Consider the following 18591-nt stretch of genomic DNA (forward strand, 5'->3'; position numbering starts at 1 on the left):
CCCGATCGTGCGATATACCGCCTTTAGATTATTTTTTGTGGGGCTATGTTAAAGCTCATGTCTATTCAGACAAGCCTGTTCAATTAACGCATTGGAAGACAACATTGAAGCATTTGGAAGCGGATAGACCATTTGAAGCGCAGTCGCGGTCAACATTTGCATGAAATAATCTTCAAACAGTAAAATATATGGACCGTACTATCGATTTAAATAATAATTTCATGCATTTTTCTGAATTTTACGTGTTTTTTTTGAAAAACTTTCCTATAGCTCTTAAAAAATCACCCTTTACTTATATTTAATTTCCTTCAGAACCAAAGTAATAGATGTATTCATCTAAACCTGTAAACCATAAATCAGAAAAGCATACGCTGTACTGAGCGGATGTGTTTTTTGTCGTTCTCTGCTTACATTGCATTTTTTCGCCCCGTGAAGGTAATTATTCTTTTCCTTCACTCCTATACACTGAATATGCGTGATTTTTGTGATTTGATTCGGATGAGACAGGTGTTCTAATTCAAACCTGTTCATTATTTGTGGGCATAAAGTCGAGCGTCATTAGCCCAAAGTGCATTGTCCTTTTTCACCTTGAAAGTAAAACCATTTAACCGACTGAAGCGTAGTTCTTGCTAAAATCTAAAAGTCCTTCCACTGTAATTCGTGCTCGGCCATTCGGCGTAATTCCATTCGTTCGCCTTTCTCACGGTTGCGGATAATAATGTTGTCTCTATTAATGCTAATGATTGGCATATGATTCTGCAAATTCTATTAATCAGGAAGGCGCGCATATATCTACTAAACAAAATTTTTCTCTTCGGTCGAAGGTGGTTAAATCGAGCCGTAATCTTACTGGTTTGGATGGTTTGTATAAGGAAAGTGAGAAAAATTATGATCAGCAACCAACCAAGCAATCAGTGTTTAATCAAATTGCTGCTCTTTGAGTTGAAAATGGCCATTTTGTTTCTTTGGCCCAATCTCTACATGACGGTAATATTAAACTGAAGAAAACAGCCGAATCTCCACATGAAGAAATTGGAGTGTTGCTGAGTAATATGCATTATGAAGAGCTGATCTCTGCAGTTGTTGTGCTCACTGCTGAAATAAAATAACTCCGGGGGAATTTATGCAGCTCTTTCATCTTCTTTTCGCACCATTAATTCCGTCGATTCAGCTGCTATTACCACCTCTGCTCTATCAGCAGCAAGTAACACTGCTCAATCAACGTTAATATTATATTAGCGCCAACTTCTCCTGCTTCCCGCAGTTATGTTGCTGATCTTCTTCATTAGACAGACACCATCGAGTGCAGCGGCCACCACTTCTAGTGCTATCACGTACGTTGATGCTACTTCTGCTTCGGAGACTATTTCTCCCTCTTTTTTGTCGTTTGTTCGCAATAGCTCTGAGTTATCTGGTCTCTTAATTGCTTGCGTAACATTACTACTCGCTCTGGTAAAGAGTAAAAATATTTAGCGTAGGCGAAATCAATCACGTGTAGTTGAATCGGGTGAGAACAATGAACTTGAGGTAGCCACGCGCTTTGCTCTTTCTTACCTATGGTGTCAACTGAGAATAGGCGAACTGAGTACAGAAGGTGGCGCCATTAAAGTGTGTGTATGTGTATAATTTCTTGTGTTTGGTTGTTTCAATTGCTTTTGCCTACACTCTTCACAAACAAGTAATCCCCCTTCCATTTGTTTGTTTACTGATGGACTCTGACGACACGACGAATTCGGAAGGCGTAATTTTCTTCTCTATAATTCTAGGATAAGAAGCATATCCTATGCTATAAGCCCGTTAAAAAAGAAACGAATGTGGACTCTCTTGGGTACATAAACTTTACCTTTTTAACTGTTTATGTCGAGTATACTCGTCAGACCGAAATCAAAATTTTTCGCGTAATGTCGTGAAGATAAACAAACATCTCATTCGTATCAACGTTCAACTGTATTTTTTCCCTATTATTCTAAAATGAAAATGTCAGATTATATGTTATTCTAGCAATCCTATCTGTTTTAATACACAACAGCTTGTACAGGGTGGGCCAAATAAGACCTACTAATGTATGCCAAACAAGACCTAGTGGTATGCGCAGTTGCTCCATTGGTTGAAACCACAAATTAGGATACTGCTCCGCCATTGGCCGCAAAAAGTTTTCAATCAATGTTCTGTAAGAAGCTCCTGAAATCGATTCCGGCGTTTGATCCTCATTTTCGAAGAAATATGGACCGATAACTCTAGTGGCCATAACATCGCACCAAACAGTACATTTAGATGGGTGCAACTGATGTTGGTTTGTTGCCCTTGGATTTTCAGAGCCCCACAATCTGCAGTTTTGTTTGTTGACATAACCATTTAAATGGAAATGCGCTTCATCCGACATCAAAACATTATTTAAAAAATCAATTTGTGTGGCTAATTGTGTAAAACGAATAGCGTCTTGTAGTCGTTGTTGGTGGTCTTACTGTAGGGTTCCATAATAAATTTCCAACAATTTAATTATAACCTACAAAAAGAGAAAAATAAATATGTCAAAAAATAAAAAAGTTATTTGTGCTTAACATTAGTAGGTCTTATTTGGCCCACTCTGTATTAAGCTTAAATAACAAATTCTGAGGAAGTACCGATACAAAATGATTTTTTCAAATATAAAAGCATTCGGTATGCATTTATGAGTTGATTGTGCGATGCCCTAGTTGAGAGACCGAAAATTATAATATAAGTCTTGTGGATTTTATTGACAGGAAAAGTAATAGTAAGTACTTTTATTCCTTTGAGGAATAAAATTGTGAAATACATAATTTTAATTATGACTACCAGATTATTTATTATGACACGGGCATCAACTTTTGTTAGTTGACTAAATGGCAATACAGAGTATTGTTTACAAGCGCGCGGAAGCATTTTGTCGAGAGTAAACGCGAGAAAAGAAAATCAGTAATGGATTTCGAATGTAACAGAGTTATTGCATTATATTGTATAATATTTGGCTGGAAAATCACAACCAGCGATTGTTCGTGAGCTCGAGCACCTTAAAGTAAATAAAGTGTTTGTTTATCGCACCATTACTTGTTACAATGATACTGGAAGCATCGCGAAACGTCATGGAGGTGGTCATCAAAAGACTGCAACGCCATGAGAAATGGTTAAAAAGGGAAGAAGAGACTTGAGCGAAATCCCGGACGGAGTGCCAATCAAATGGCGAATGACTGAAAATATCTGAGCATAACAACCACCGCATACGGAAAAATGATCTCAAAGTCAAACCTTACAAAATCCAAAAGACGCATGATCTCACACCAAAGCAGCAACAAGTCAGACTTGATATTATTATATAAGAATATGTTTCTTCATCTCCTGTATAATATTTGTATGAACTTTTATTTGATGTATGAAAAATGTAATGGCAAATTAAATCGTATTGACTTCTTACTGGAATATATCGAAAAAAAACTATTAAACTACATTCTGATAATTCATCAAATACGTCTCAATTTGGTCATCAGACTTCAACTACATCTTTACGATAACTTTTGTACCAATTACAAAAGCACGCAGATGTTCATACTATCCAAATAGTAATATTAGAAGAGATGCCAGATATTGATGCGCAATGTGCAAGGTAGCAATATGTGCGGCCCCTTGCTTTAACAACTATCACTACCCTTAATTTAAATTTTCAGTTTTTTAATTTAGATCTTTTCAAATTTATTTGGACTTTTACTGCTTCTGTTTTCATTCCTATAATGCCTTACTTTTATCTTTATGTGATATATTTTTTGTTAATGAAATAAATTTTGTTTGTTAACAATGAATTAAAATATATATTTTCTAAAAAACCCAATTGCCTACAGGCAGAAACATTTTACTCTATTTATGTTTGCCATGAAATAGCTCCTCATAAAAACCATTTGCCGTTCGGAGTCAGCTTAAAACTTTAGGTCAATCCATTTGTGGAACAACATCAAGATACCCACCACAAATAGGAAGAGGAACTCGACCAAACACCTAACAGAAGTGTGAGCGCCGATTATGTATTTATTTTTTTTATTTTTACTCGTATGTCGAGCACACTCGTTTTCGCTGGAAAATAATTAAGCAGGCAGAAGAAGTTTTTCGAAGCAAAGTTGAAGAGTTAAAGGGATAAGCAGGGTGTTAGTGAACATTTTTATGAAATACTGTTTACCGAAAATTCGGCCTGCTAACGTATCTATTCGTCCCTTTTTTTCGCAAGCAAGAAAATCAACCGTCTCTGAATTAGTTGCTCGTTCCATTTTTAATAAGCACATACAAATTTAGCTCATATTGCGAAAATGTTTTTGTTGTAACTGAAACTTGGTTCAATTCTGCCAAAATGCAAGTGCGCGAGCTGTTCGCGTCAGCGTATTCCCACGCCTCATGAATCCAAGCATACCAGTTAACACATGAAAACCCTCACCACCGTGACACATGAAACCCTTTGCTGCAGAGCAGACGATAGCTTAGGAGTTCTGCAAAAATGCAAGCGCGTGAACTGCTCGAGTTACGTATAAGCCCACTCCATTCCCATTTAAATCCCACTTAACAATAGTAGAATTCAGGAGAATTCTTTTCTAAAGGGGGGAGAAGTTACGTATAAGCCCACTCCATTCCCAGCACACAACGCACATCCAGATATTCAACTTAGCCCAATTAGCCAGAAAGTGCAGGAGTTATTGAACTCACTAAATGCCTAGTAAACGATTTCACGTAAAAAATTAATAACTTCTTTTTGTCAAATAAACATCCGGTTTCGCAACCGAAAAACAATTGCAAAGTCTCCAATTTCAATTAATTGTATGTAGAATAAGTCTAATCATCAAATCGTATTAAACTCCAAGTTAAGCAATTTATGTAAAGGTTTCATTTGAATTGTGTTGAATAAAGTTAATCAGTTGATTCTTGCCACTGAAATATACACGTCGTGTTTTATTTGACTTTATTATATTTTTTTTTTATCAAACCGCATAATCGGTTTATCTAATTCTCGCGTCAGCGTATTCCCACGCCTCATGAATCCAAGCTTACCTGCGAATGCTACAACAAAAACGTAAGTGCAACCTGAACCAAGAATGCCAGCGGAAACGTCCACAACAACAACGTCAGCGCGAGCTACACCAATAGCAACACTGTCGCCGAATTGTGCCAAGAATAGGATAGGTGAAATTATTTTTAGGTTTTAGTCGTAATTATCTCTTTAATAAACCAACAGCGGATAGCGCTTAAAAAATTACTTGGGTTTTTCAATGAGCACATAGTGCTCCATAACCACAAGCAATAGTTTGTTCTCAATGAGCACGTCTCCAAAGCCAACCCAAATGTGGAAACAAGTAACATGAATAATAGCAGTATAGAGTCTATGCTTCAAACACTCATGCAAAGTCTTAATCAATTTAGGGTTGGAATGCAAAGCATGATACAGGATCTGGTTAGAAATAAAACAATTTTAATGCGAATCCTTTTAAATAAACTATAATGTTCAATACAAAATCAAAATTTGTCACTGGAACGCTAACGGTCTCACCGAGCACAAGCTCGAAGTCTACAATTTTCTATTATCAACTAACATTGACATTATGCTTATATCCGAAACTCATCTTACAGATAAAAATTATTTTAGAATTCCGGAATATTTTTTCTATGATGCCAAACATCCTAGAAATATGGCTCGTGGTGGCACAGCAATCTTAATAAAAGAACGTATAGAGTTTTTCAATAGGTGCGCTTCAACTTTTTTCCGATAGGGAGGGCGAACGACGCAATATTTTTTATTTTTCACTTGTCATTTGTAAACTTCATTAGTATACATTTCATCATGGAACGCTACACACTTGAGCAACGATTGCAAATCGTGCAAATTTTTTATGAAAATAATCGTTCTGTTGCTGCTACTTTAAGAGCATTACGACCATTTTACGGTCCATTTAACAAGCCGTCCCGTTTTGGGGTTATGTGAAGTCATTGGTCTACAGTAACAAGCCGGCGACGATTTGTGAGCTCAGAGCCAATATTGAACGCGAAATTGCTGGAATTTCGGCCGATTTATGCAAAAGAGTGGTCGAAAATTGGGTTCAACGATTGGACTTCGTAAAACGTGCACGCGGTGGTCATGCAAAAGAAATCGAATTTCATACTTAAATGTATATGTTCAAACTCGATAATAAAAAAAAAATTAGTTAAAAAAGTCAAACCGTTTGTGTTTTATTCAAAAAAGTTCAAAAGTTGAAGCGCTCTTACTGAAAAACCCTATATAAAGCATTGTATATTAGAGGAGTTTAAAGAAGAATACTTTCAGTCCACTATTATTCAAATGCAAGAATTTTCCGGTACAATGACTTTCGCAGCTGTGTACTGCCCACCTTCTCAAATTATAACCGAACACAGTTCAAAGATTTGTTTGTCAAACTTGGGCCAAAATTTTTAGCTGCAGGTGACTTCAATGCCAAAAACCACTAGTGGGATTCTATACTAGTCACACCAACAGGGAGACAACTTTTTAGTTGTGTACTAAGTTCAAAACTTTGTTGTATCTACAGGACAGCCAACATATTGGCCATCTGACCGCCAGAAGATGTCTGACCTGATTAATTTCGCAAGATTGTAACAGCATCTTCATCCCTAAAATTGTCCTCTGATCATTTTCCGTCTATTATAACCATGGAAGGTAGTCCTTGCACGAGAACAGCGGGCAATCAGCTCCCCAATCCCAATCTTATAAACTGGCTTAAGTATAGGAAATACATTAGTACTCATGTAAAAAACAATATTCGCTTCAAGAACAATAATGAAATCGATAGGAAGATATGGACGTTGACTCAACTAATGCATGGAGCCAGGCCCGTCGAGAGGGGGGGGATCGGGTACTTTTTCCCCCGGGCCCGGAGTTTTCAGAGGGGCCCGGACTCGAGATTATACGTATTTATATGAATTAGACATCATTTGAAAAGGCCCGCATTTGCAATTTTCCCCCGGGGCCCGGATATGCTCTCTACGGCCCTGCATGGAGCTGTAAGGACAGCAGTAGCCACAAATAGCATAAGTCGTGTTAGCTCCCAGCGAAACATAGATGAGACTATAGAAGATTTAGTTAAAAAGAAAGGAGAGAAGGTATTGGCAAAAATATCGACAACAAATTGTTTTCTGAATGCACAGTTAAGTTCCGTTGCGCTCTTAAAAAAGAAAAGGAGAGGATCTTCACGATTTTCACATATTACAACAAATAACATATTTAGTGGCGCAACGATGCATATGTGTTGTGACAAAGACTTATTCTCATCATTTAGTGAAAAATATACTTTAGTTAAATTGCCAGCTGATAAATATGTCGAATCACCCGGTATAGGTACCGTTATATTAAAAACAAATAATGCAAAAGTCGAAATGCATGACGTTTTGTATGTACCTTCGCAGCAAATGAAGGTGCCGGTCAGTAAAGCAGCGCAAAAAGAAAATTTGATTACATTTGGTGATAAAGCGCAAATAAAAAATAAAAACGGCAAAATTGTGTTACGGGCAAGGCAAGAAGGAAATTTGAATTTGTATACAAATCATCATTTAAAGGACTTATCGAAAGTGGAAAAATGGCACAATCGGTTTGGCCACCTAAATTTTCAAAGTTTAAAACAATTAAGTGAGAAAAAACGTGTAGAAGGTATGGACATTGAGAGTGTGCCTGTGGATATAAACTGTGATACGTGCAATCACGCAAAAATCTGTGCGTTACCATTTCCTTATACAGCAAAACGTGTGACAAAAAGTGTACTTGAACTTGTACATAGTGCTGTTTGTGGTCCAATGAATGTTAAGGTGGAAATCGCTATTTCGTCACATTCATAAATGACTTTTCACGAAAAGTTTACGTTTATTTTATGCATGCCAAGAGTGAAGTGTTCGAAAAATTCAAACTTTTCAATAGCTATGTTGAATTGCGAACGGGCCAAACAATAAAATGTTTGCGTAGCGATAATGGCACCGAATACATGAACAATGACTTTAATTTTTTTTTAAACAATTGTGGAATAAAGAAGCAGAACACTGTTCCGTACACACCTCAGCAAAATGGTGTTGGTGAACGCGCAAATCGTACGATAGTGGAAATGGCAAAAAGATTACTAATTCATTCTAAACTGGAAGAGTTTTTATGGGCGGAAGCCGTGATTACAGCTGCATATATACGCAACAGGTGTCCAACAAAGGTATTAAATCAGTGTACAGTGTACACCTTTCGAAATGTGGAAGGGTCGCAAAGCGTCGGTGAAGCATCTTCGAGTTTTTGGTTCACGTGTGTTTGCCCTGACAATAACAGAACGGACCAATTCAATGCTAAGGGAAAGGAGTATATTTTCGTTGGCTACTCTATTGGCTACTCTTATCGCTTGTACTATACGATCGAGAAAGACGTCTAATGATAGAACGCAGGGATGTCAAATTTGTTGAAGGTGAGTTTGAAAATATAACTATTGAAAAATGCAACATATTAGACAGAAATGATGATTTCTTGCGAAACATTATTCGTCTTGAGTCACAAACGCCTTCAGAAGAGCATAAAACGTCCATTTAAGATACCCACGATGATGAGCTGAGTGTTGAGACACATAACGAGTATGGCGCGTCCGACGAAGAGGGGGAAGAGTTTGTCAGCGCGCACGATGATGATCATAACAATGTTGGTCGACGTGGTCTAGGGCTACCCAAAATATTGCGTAAGGGTACATCAGGCAGATCAAAAAAAGTGTACAATATGCTAAACAATCTGAACTGAACTGAGCTTAAGCAATCTGGCCGCGCGTGGATCCCGGGTTCCATGTTGGTTGCAATGATGATAGCTGTGTTAAGGTAAATGTTACGCAATATCAATCATTAATCGGCTCTCTCATCTATTTAGCAATTTTGAGTCGACCTGACATTTTGCACGCAGTTAGCAACACACAATCCGCACGCTGAGCACGAGACTGCAGCGAAACACATCTTGCGATACCTCTCCGGTACTATAAATCTGAACATCGTTTATTGGAAAACAGGCGAACCAGTACGAGGTTTCACAGATGCCGATTGGGCAAATGATCAGCTGGATAGAAAATCCTACTCTGGCTCCGTTTTTTTTTCTTGGAGGCAGCGCGTTTTCCTGGTATTCAGCAATGCAGAGTGTTGTTGCACTGAGCAGCACATAAGCAGAATACGTTACCCTCTACGTATCCACAAAAGAAGCGGTGCACCTACGCAGATTGTTAGCTGAGATAAGATGGTCACAAGAAGAGCCAATGATCATCTATGGCGACAACATAAGTGCACAACATATTTCTACAAATCCTGTTCACCATAAACGTACAAAGCATATAGATATTAAGTTTCATTTTATAAAAGAAAAAGTTGCAAATAATGAAATTCAATTAAAATAATATGTTTCCACACATAAAAATGTTGCCGATGTATTGACTAAGAACTTATGTATACAAAAGCATTTTTGCTCGTAAAACAACTTGGTTTAAATTAAAATGTACCTAGAAATATATGTAAACAAAAGCATTGCAGACTACTTGATTCAAATTGAAATGTATTCTTAGTTCACGTACATATTAGCTTAAGAAGAAGTGTTAAAATTATAGTGGTAAGCTTAAAATGTAACAGGTCTGGCAATGCTTTAGCATCAACTCATACTATTGTAATATATTGTACTATACACATTCAGTGTGTCTTCAACCGTGCTTAGTTCTGCACGCACATTAAATAACTTGCCATAACCTTTGTTCATATACAGGCATGTTCTGCAAATCGTTTTCGGGCAATATTTTCGCATTTTCCGTTTTCAAATCGTTTGACATGTTCTGTAAATCGTTCCGTTTTCGTTTTTTTTTTCGAACATCAGCGAATCGTTTTGTCACCCTGTTCTGGAAATCGAAATCGTTAAAAATTTTCCAGTTAAATTTTCGGCAACTTAAACATTAGCGGTTTGTGGCATTCTTATAAACTTTTTGTTGAAATAAATTTATCAAAATGTGCGTATTTACTCAAAATAACTGCATATACCTATTTATGTAAATAAAAGTGTTTATTTAAAATATTTAAAACTTATTCAAAAACTTTTAGGGGAAAACACAAGAACTCCAAGCAAGAGCTAATTTTAGTCGAGTTTATGGAATCTCATCCAGATTTGGCGAAGAATTTTTCGAAGGGCGACAGAGTTGCTGTTGAGGAAAAGTGGAAAGAGCTAACGACGCTGCTAAATGCAGAAGGGCCGCCCCAAAAAGATGTTAATGGATGGAAAAAAGTAAGTATTTAGTCAAATATTAAAATAAATATTTTTGAGTTGTCTTTTTTCAAGATATGGTCTGACTGGAAGGGGTGCATTCGGAAAAAGGTTGCCATAACAATCTAGAATCGAGGGCAACAGGAGGTGGACCCTTTAATAAGCATGTACTGACAAGCAACGAAGAATGTGTTGCAAGAACTTGTGAAATTTTTGCAGTCGTTGAGGGCATAAACCATTCTAGAAGCTTTGGGACAGAAGAAAATAATAGTGCTATCGAATCTGAGGAAGAACGTCCCCAAACAAGTAGGGAAGCGGTGGCTACCCCGAGAGCTGCAGAAGGCCACGAGTGTCAAAGCAGGACAGCCTTCAGACGTGTATGGCAACGCAATCTACTTGTATGGGGGAAATATCCACCACTTTAGATAGCATTTGCGAAAACCAACACAAGATTGCAAAATCGCAGGAAGATGAAAGGGAAGAGATTCGACGACTTTGTTGTGCTGTTGAGAAACAAATTGAATTGCAGGCAGAGCAAAATCGCTTGAAGACTCAAAGTATAGAGCAAAAGCAAAGACATTACCTCAAAATGGAGCTGTGGCAACATGAAACAGTGAAAAGTAAAATTAAAATGCTTGAGATAGAGACTAAAAAATAAATATAAAAGAATCTTATTGAACTGTTATGTATATATTTAATTTTAGTATGAATAAATTTTATGTTTCATAATATTAAATTTCTAGCAATAGAGTCTGTTATATTTCTGCCAACACTATATAAACTACTGTTTTCCTCATTTTCAGCTATTTCCTCATCAATTGGATTGTTTTCTAATACGCTTTCTGTTTCAATGTCATCTATTTGATTACTCCTACATATGTTATGTAGTGCGCAACAAACATTTATTATCTTCACTACCTTTTGCGGCGTATATGGCAGGGTAGTTTTCAAACAACGAAACCGACTTTTTAATACTCCTATAACACGCTCAACGATGTTACGTGCTTTTGCATGCTGCTGGTTAAATCTGTGTTCTGCTGATCTTGGGTCTAGGTTTCTATATGGAGTCAGTAGAAATGGCTCTATACCAAAACCAGAATCTCCCAGTAGCCAAGACCCTCGGTCACCAGCTTCATACTGCGATAGGTAATAGTGTTTTGCACTGCTCATACTAAATACGAAAGCGTCATGGCTTGCACCAGGCCGAGTTGCATCTACTGCTCTTATTATCATATCAAAATCACAAATCTGTAAAATAAAGGAAGTAGATTTTAAATTTTAGAAACACAATTTAAATTCATTCTTACAATCATTGCGTTTATGCTAAAAAAACCTTTTCGGTTAAAAAATAGATGCTCGTTCTCAAAAGGTTTAATCAGAGCCACATGTGTTCCATCAATACATCCTATTACTCCTGGAATACCGAATTTTTCTACAAAATGAAGTTTTGATTTTCTAGAATCCTCTTCAGACAATTTGAGCTTAATCCACTTAGGACACAGAACATTTTCCAAAGCATTGATTATTTCGGATAAAATTTTGAAACTGTGCTTCTACCCATAGCAATATCTGTATCCTTTCCGACGGAATGTTGATAGGAACCTTCTGCGAAAAACCTAAGACTTGCTGCAAGCTTTAGTAAAATAGGTATGGACGTTTCTTTGACGAAAGGTTTTACTTCATTGAGCACTTCTAAAAAAGCGTACTTGTTTAGGCGATAGTTGGAAACAAATCTAAAGTAGAAAAACTTAATGAATGCAACAAAGTATAACCATTTCTAATCTTACGTAGAATCCGGTGCACTGAGAGGATTCGAATGGTCTCTTAAACGCCGCCTATCTATTCTACTTTGGTAATCTTGCTCCTATTCGTTTAACACATAAACTGCCATAAAAAACATGACCATTTTTTAATAAAATCCATTTATTTTGAAATTATTTCGTATTTTATGCCAACGAATTCTTTTGTCATTTGGTTTGTTTAGTTGTCAAAGAGAAATCAGCTGTTTTGAACTTAAATTCGAATTAAAACGAAATCGGACGAATTACAGAACACCCAAAACAAAATCGTACGAATTGCCAATTCGGATCCGAATTGAAATCGCGCGATTTTCAGAACATGCCTGATAAAAGTGTTTTTTTAAAACCGATTCGATTCGCTGCATTTTTCTTCCAACACTTTTTACACACTTTTTGAGTATTTAGCCGAGCTCTTCCTCCTATTTGTGGTGTGCGTCTTGATGTTGATTCACAAATGGAGAGATCTACAGTTTCAAGTCGACTCCGAACGGCAGATATTTTTTTTATGAAGAGCTTTTTCATGGGAAAATACACTCGGCGGTTTGTCATTGCCTGCCGAGGGGCGATCGCTTTTAGAAAAAAAAACATTTTCTTTATTTTGGTGTTTCACAGAGATTCGAACCTATGGTCTCCGAATTCTGAATGGGAGTTACGCAAATTAGATTATATATATATATATATATATATATAGAGTAACTTCGGGTATTGTGATATAGGTTATCCTTTTTCTGCTATTTCTCCATAATTCCTAACTTTTATTAACTTATTATTGCTTAATACAGTGTATTGATGTATTGTGTCGCTAATTTTGAATTTGGAGTATTCTATTTTCAGCCAACCGGCAGATTTTCCACTGAAATCAAAAATAGTCGAACAGGGAGGATTGTAAAATTGGGCGGATAATGTGATATAGTCTATTCGGGTAAGGTGATATATGGTATCACATTACACGCCTATACTCTTGGAAAAGTTAAGCGCCCCAAACAAACATGTACAGGGTTGCCCATATTCGACGGACCCGACGGATTTCGATGACTCTTTGGGCCCATTCCAATCGACGAGGCTTGTCCGCAGGCAACAATCTTTGCGTCAATTGTATCTTATACGGGAATAAATGCAAATCAATGCGGATAATTCGTTGTAAAGTGGTCCGAGCAATGCCCAACTGCTGAGAACGGCGAATTTGGGATGTCCTTGGCGACGTCTCAACACTGGCCCGTACAAGAGCAATATTCTCATCCGATCGCCTTGGTTGGTTTGATTTGGCCACTTTGGATTAGAAAGAGCATCACCAGTCGAAAACCTTTCGTACAAACGTTTAATGGTGTTCTTAGAAGGCGCACTTTTCACAATATTTACTTTTTTATACGCACGTTGAGTTTTCACAGTTGACTTCTTTTGTTGAATGTAAATTTCAACATTTTGGGAGCGCTCGCGTGGCGTATACTGTTCCACGGTAAAAATCCGCTTGGACTGACGCTTCCAACGCGGTATGTCATTAGGCGATCTGACGTCTCTGTCAAAAGATACAGGGTTGCCAGATGGGTCCGTCGAATATGGGCAACCCTGTACAAAAGTAAGACCCATTAAATTGTTTTATAGTTTCATCTATTATTCAGAACTTCAAACAAAAACAAACATTCTATTCATATGTACAGATGTATATCTTTAAATAATTTATGAAAATTCTTAAACTTAATTAACAAAAACTTCAAATAAAATACATAGATAGATAAGTAAGTTTTGAAGAGATCTTAAGCCCCAATTTTCTAAGATGACTTACAAGACTCGCATACAAAAATAGCTTGCCGTTTAAGGAGGCATTTATTATGCGCCCAAACTAAATCGCATTATAAACACGATAGCCATGTTGGGTTGCCTTCGTCAATCTCAAATACCTTATTACAAAAAGCACTGACCGTGTCATTACTAGGTGGAGCCTCTATCCAAGGGTCTTCATCTGAACTCGGCAGCTGCAAACTTTTTTCAGATTCGCTCGAAGAACTTTCTCTATTTGGCTTTGTACGCTTCTTACAGCTACGGGATTTAAGTGGCTTATTCTTTCGCTTCTCGATATTTCTTATGCTCTCCTCCAAAGATGCTTTGTATGGCGATGTTGTTAATACCGTCGCAGCAGATGGCTGTTTATTTTCGGCGGCGGTGAGCTCTCCCAAGGTGTTATAAATTTGCTCATAGCTGAGCTACTAGGACTGTCGATCGGTTCTTCTAAGTTTGCTTGCATAGAAGCTTCTTCTTGAAATTTATCTTCTCTTTCAGCGATGAATTCGGCTTTTTGGAATATATGTTTATCAAAAAGATAAATTCCAGTACACTTAAACCCATTTATTGGTATCTGAGCTGTTTGAACCTTAATATAATATATGCTTTTGAGAACAACCCAAGAACGTCGAATTGGGTTATTCTTTGGCCTTGTTCTCTCATATGTCTTCTTATTTTGACATTATAATACATTTTAAGTGCTAAACGATTTATCGAGAGGTTGCATCTTGTGGGTACAATGCGGTGGTAAAGATATAAACAACACCATTAGGCGAGCTTTGTCAAGAACCTCAATATTTCGCGTATGAATATAGTGGCCATCTAAAATGAGCCGCACTGGGTTTTCTTTTGAAGGATTTGTGAACCGTAGGATATGATCAAACCATTTAGTAAAGGTTGGTCTTTGTATCCAGCCGGATATATGGCAAGAAAAATCGGAGCCGGGAGGGACATGTCTCATTCACCATGAAGAAGGTTTTTTTCTGGGACAAATAAAAAAGGGTGGAACAAAAGCACCCCCTACACTCATACAGTTCACCACGGTAATGAGTGATCCTCCTTCCGCTATCGTCATACATCCAATTTGCCTTTTTCCTTTCGCCGCCATGATTTTTGGCTGCCTACTTTGAACAATAGACATTCCGGTCTCGCCCACATTGCATATTCGCGTTGGAGCGAAATTATACTTTTCGTACTCGTTCCCCAATAACCTATAAAATTTGTTAACACTTTCCACATTAAATCCTTTTATCCTCGCCATTGAGGTTCCTGTCGCACTTCGTAGGCTTATTTCAGACTTGTGCCTTTTTAGAAACCCATATAACCAATCCTTACCCGAGCGTTCAAATCAATTTATCAAAGAAAATGGGTTGTCAATATGGTTGCGCTTCGCTATTTGAAACGCGAGAGAGCGGATATCACTGCGAGTGAGTCCCCAAAACCACGACTCCATATCTTTAACATACTTTACTAATTCAATTTCTAAATCTGGGTTAAATAAGGGTTTACGTCCTAATTGCGTGTTCAAAATATCGTCTATAGATCGGTCACTGCGAGCGGCTCTTTGCAACGTTGCAAATGGCACACAAAATGCTTTTGAAGCCAAGAGAATGCCCATCTTTCTCCTCTCACAGCTAAAATGGCTTTCCTCATACTCTCGGCATCCCACTTTCAAATATCGCCTTTCTTAGGCATGACCCAACAAAATATAGCAAAGTACATAATTTTTTTGGTGCCAATGGGTTGTACGTTTAATGTAATATGGTATAACACATTAGGCAACAAAAGTTATATCACATTAGCCGAATTTAACTTTTCCAAATTGAATTTGTTTTTAAAAATTCCACTTCATTTGTTTGAAAATTTACCTGATCTGTAGCTAAATAGACTCGCGTTAATGGAAAAGTAAATATTCTTTTAAAAAAAATTGTGTTAAATTCTAAGCAATCGGTTCGCAAAGTACGCACTTAAATTATTACGACCGCACGACTCAATGAAATTTTTCGCAATGAGGCATTCGGAAGTATGTATAATTCTGCTGCAGCGGTTTTTCCCGCGTTATGCATATTTTCAACAAAAAGTTTTTGTTGAAACATGTACAGTTCAGAAAATAAGCGGGTATATCACATTACCCTCCCATATCACAATACCCGAAGTTACTCTATATACTTGGTGCGTACACCCTTTTTGGTGTTTGGCCGAGCTCCTCCTTCTTTTTGTGGTGTGCGTCTTGATGCTGTTCCACAAATGGAGGGACCTACAGTTTCAAGCCAACTCCGAACGCCAGATATTTTTTATGACAAGCAGAAATATCATACATTCGGAGATTTGCCATTGCCTGCCGAGGGCGACCGCTATTAGAAAAAACTTTTTCTTCATTTTGGTGTTTCACCGAGATTCTAACTTACGTTTTCTCTAAATTCCGAATGGTAGTCACGGTCCAACACATTCAGCTAGGGCGGCCGCCAAATTAGATTACGCTGTTTTTATTTGGTGACCTTTCATGCAGTCCATACGCGGTATGTTCAAAAAGTATCGCGAATTTTTCAAAAATTATTTATTTATTGATTAATATCTATTTCGTTCCCTTCAAAGTAATGCGCATGAGATATTATGCATTTGTGCCAACGTTTTTCCAATCTTCGAAGCACTTCAAAACATCATTTTTTCTTTATCTTGTTCAGCGCCTCCTTCGATGTCGTCTTTATCTCGTCAATCGTAGCGTAGCGTCGTCCTTTCATGGGCCTCTGCAGTTTAAGGAACAAGAAAAAGTAACAGGGGGCCATATCTGGGGAATACGGTGGCTGTGGCATCATTAGTGAGCTGTTTTTGGATAAAAAGTCGAGCACAAGCAATGATGTGTGAGCAGGGGCGTTATCGTGATTCAAGAGCCAATTTTTGTTCTTACACAAATCCGGGCGTTTCTGGCGGATTGCTTCGCGCAAATTGTGGATAATTTGCAGGTAATATTCCTTATTGACCGTTTTACCCTGTCGCAAGAACTCATGATGCACAACGGCTCTCCAATCGAAGAAAACGGTAAACAAAACTTTTGGCGCGCTTTTTTCGATCTTTGTTCGTGTGGCAGCTTCAATTGAGATGATTGAGGTTTGGTTTCTACGTCATAACCATAACCCACGATCCGCCACCAGTTATGACCCTCTGGAGCAAACTTGGGTCGTCGCGGACAGAGTCCAACATCTCATTGGCAATGATCATGCGATGCTGCTTTCGGTCGAAATTGAGCAGTTTTGGTACGAATTTTGCAGCGACCCGTCTCATGCCGAAATCATTGAAAAAAATCGAATATCACGAGCCAATCGATATGTCTAGGTACTCAGCAACTTCTTTAACGGTGATTCGACGATTGGCAAATATCATTTTCTTCACTTCATTAATTTTTTCATCTGTCGTTGACTTCAACTCGGGCTTCCGTCACGCTTTTCGTCGTTCACATCTTTTCGGTCTTCTGAGAACATTTTGTACCACCGATAAACGTTGCTTTGGTCCAAAGTAGCTTCTCCGTATGACACAGTCAAAATTCGGAATGCATCCGCGCACTTTATTTCGTTTTTCACTCAAAATTTGATACAGGTTCTTTGATCCATCTTTTTGAATGGGTAAAAATCGAGGGCGAGCCGAAACACGTGCAAGCAAAGCAGCTATCAACAATTAACTGAACATTCAAAATGGCCGAACTCGTCGGCATGAGTGAGAGACATGAGTACCAACATATCGCCAGAAACATATCGAAATTCGAATATACGTAACCTGCGAAAATTCAAAATTCGCTATACTTTTTTAACACACCTCGTATAAATCGATTTAAGACTGTTCAAAAAATTTTGGTGCGTTTTGCAATCTATTCAGTCAATTTCTCAGACTCGATTCCATCATACAAATGCCACTGTCGATCGATTAGTCTTTTTCCATTAAGTGACAGAAAGTTCTAGAGAGAATACAGTTTAATGTTCTTTGCAGAATTTGCGTCGTTTTAAAATTTTTCGCGTTGGCTTTAGCAATTGAATTTGGACCGTTCTGGGACCAAACAGTTATTTCATATGTAATTAAAAAATTAATTTGTATGCAGGAAACCAAATTAATTCTTCGAAAATATTTTTGATATTATTAGTTTTATATATTATTAATTTGTTAAATTTCAATTTCCAATTCAATTGTATATATTTTTTAGCAATTTTTGATGGTAATTTAATTTTAATGCACTTGTTTAATCTTAAATATTCTAAGGTACTTGTATTGAAGTTATGAAATAATCTCTTAAATGTCTGTTTTAAATTTTTTTGTTACACATTACTGAATAAATAAATCATATAAGTTTATTACAGTAGAAACTAGCTGTCATAAGTTTTATGAAAATTTATTTAAGCGAATGAGATAACTCTACGGTTTTATTTCGTTGTGTAAACTAAGCGCGCAAATTTATGTATCAAGTTATTCAACAATACCGGGTTCTCAGCTGATGTATCACACCACAAGTTTGAATTGAGCTGCAAAATGAAAATTTAAATATAAATTAAAAAATGTAAAGTGCAAAATGAAATCTTCCCAAATATTCCCCTTAATTTTATGTTTATCTTCTACAATAGAATTAAATAGAAATTCGATGATCAAATGTGAGCCACCATAATTTTTTTTTTTAATTTCCAACACCAGTAAATTGAACGAAAGAATTTCTTTAAGAATATTAATTAGTTTATGTTTTTTACTTACATTCGGCATTTTGTTTTA

At 37.2% G+C, this 18591-nt stretch overlaps 1 protein-coding gene across 1 annotated transcript in view; it reads right to left on the bottom strand.

Annotated features, from left to right (window-relative positions):
• LOC128869411 (calsyntenin-1) overlaps positions 1-18332 on the bottom strand; it is a 60814-nt gene extending 42482 nt beyond the window's left edge. The window contains exon 1 of the mRNA XM_054111962.1: positions 18309-18332. The gene's annotated coding sequence lies outside the window, so the exon portion shown is untranslated. The remainder of the gene's footprint in view (positions 1-18308) is intronic.
• Positions 18333-18591: the final 259 nt, after the last annotated feature.

This window comes from Anastrepha ludens, chromosome X (assembly GCF_028408465.1).
Source record: "Anastrepha ludens isolate Willacy chromosome X, idAnaLude1.1, whole genome shotgun sequence".
Lineage (NCBI taxonomy): Eukaryota > Metazoa > Arthropoda > Insecta > Diptera > Tephritidae > Anastrepha > Anastrepha ludens.